The 2,071-nt window shown below is 44.7% G+C and overlaps 1 pseudogene; it reads right to left on the bottom strand.

The window, feature by feature from the left end:
- Positions 1-1,050, bottom strand: part of LOC103597876 — a 5,370-nt pseudogene extending 4,320 nt beyond the window's left edge.
- Between the last annotated feature and the right edge of the window lie 1,021 nt (positions 1,051-2,071).

Raw genomic sequence — 2,071 nt, 5'->3', positions numbered from 1 at the left:
AAAAAAACCTGTGTTGTGGGTGGAGCCCGTGGCGCACTCGGGAGAGTGCTGCGCTGGGAGCGCAGTAGCGCTCCTGCCGTGGGTTCAGATCCCATATAGGAATGGCCGGTGTGCTCACTGGCTGAGCGCGGTGTGGCCGTTCTCTAAAAGGACAAACAAAAACAAAAACAAAAACAAACAAAACAAAAAACCAAAAAACCTGTGTTGTAGTGACAGCTGGAGCCTGTGTCCTCTGCACAGAGACTCTGGTGTGGTTCACTACAAGATGGTCAGTGAATTCCCAATAGGGAGACTTGGTGAACACTGTCTCCTTCTAGAAGTCAGGGGGCAGATAGCTGTAGGTTTTGGAGATGGCATCAAGGTGGCCTTGGTGAAGTTGCCCAGAGTGGCAGTGCAGCCCCTGGCTGAGGTACAGTAGTCATCAATACCAGCCATCAGCAAAGTTTCTTGGGCACTGGGGCTCAGACGATGCTAGCGTCTCTGGGGGCAGAGATGAGGCATACCAGCACAAAGCCACAGTGGCCTGTCACCTTGCAAGGGACAGTGTGGGGCTTGCTAATCTTGTTCCCCAGTAGCCTTTCTGCACAGGGACAATGGAGAATTCGGCCAGGATGATGGCACCTCGGCTGTGGCTACCTCCTTGGAGCACTTAACACCCAGACCAATCTGGCCCTCGTAGTCTCCAATGGCAAAAAATGCCTTGAACCTGGTCTGCTGGCCAGCAGAGGTCTGCTTCTGCACCAGCATAATCTTAAAAATCTCATCCTTGGGGGATGCCCCCAGGAAAAAAATCAATAATCTCAGACTCCTTGATGGGCAGGGAGAAGAGGTAGATCTCCTCCAGGAACTTCATCTTCATGTACTTGACCAGGAGGCCCAGCTTGGTGATGGGGATCCGCTCCTTATCCTCAGACTTGTTTGCCTCCATAAGTGCCTCTAACCCGGTGCCCACCTGGCCCAGGATGCAGTTGCTGAAGCCTTCGAGAAAGCCGCCATTCCAGGTTCCTGGGGTCCTCTGGGTCCTCTGTACCCTCCCGCTGCACCAGCATCATCTGCTGTTTGGCATTCTCTCAGAGAAGAAGCATGTTATAGCTATGACATCTGAACACATGTATTCTAGGTTTCTGATGCAAGGGAAGAAAGAGATAGAGGGTCATGATTCCAAAATGCTTTGGCTCAGAAATGGCAAGGTTAATTCCACCCACAATTCATTGGCTAAAACTAGTCACATGCAGGCAAAGTGGCTGGGAATGTGGAGAACATATAGATATTTTGTATGTAGTAAATATCTCTGCTATAATGCTTTATGTATTATTTCCCTTTAGTTTCCTGCACTTAAAATGTATTTAACAGGAGGGAGAGATTAGCTCAGGCAAGAATTGACTTGATTTCAAGTAGAAATAAAAGGAAATAGAGATTATCCAGTGATTGAGGGTCATATGGGTTTGAAACACTCAACCGTTTCTGGATACTAAATTAAGAGATTAATCTGAAAAAGGCTTTGAGCAAGAAAAGCCTATAAGACAATGTGAATGTACTTACTGCCACTGAACTGTACTTTTGAAAATGGTTCAACTGGTAAATTTTATGTCAGGTTATGTATAGTTCACCATAATAATGACAATAATAATAATAAAAAGCCTATAAGAATTACTATCTTAGTAATTCAGTAAATACAGTAAATCAGACTTAAAACAAAGATTAGATTAAGGCCTGTTGCTTTTCCACTCAAGTCTATTATATCAGGGGCCTCAAAGTAGCCATCATTAAGTTGAGAGTGAGAAGAGGCATGGAGATAAAAGAATAAGGAAGTAAAGTAAGCTTGAAAACTATGTTTATCAAAGAAAACAGGTTTTCTGTATATAGAGTCATATCACCTATGAACAGGGACAATTTGATTTCCTCTTGACCTACATGGATGCCCTTTATTTCTTTCTCTTGTCTAATTGCTCTGGCTAGTACTTCCAATACTACGTTAAAAAGGAGTGGTGAGAGTGGGCATCCTTGTCTTGTTCCTGATCTTAAAGGGAAAGCTTTCAGCTTTTCCCCATTCAGGATGATATTGGCAGTG

This window comes from Galeopterus variegatus, unplaced genomic scaffold (genome assembly GCF_000696425.1).
Source record: "Galeopterus variegatus unplaced genomic scaffold, G_variegatus-3.0.2 Scaffold2450, whole genome shotgun sequence".
Classification (NCBI taxonomy): domain Eukaryota; kingdom Metazoa; phylum Chordata; class Mammalia; order Dermoptera; family Cynocephalidae; genus Galeopterus; species Galeopterus variegatus.
Note: the sequence above shows the minus strand (reverse complement) of the source record. Positions and strands in the feature narration are given on the sequence as shown.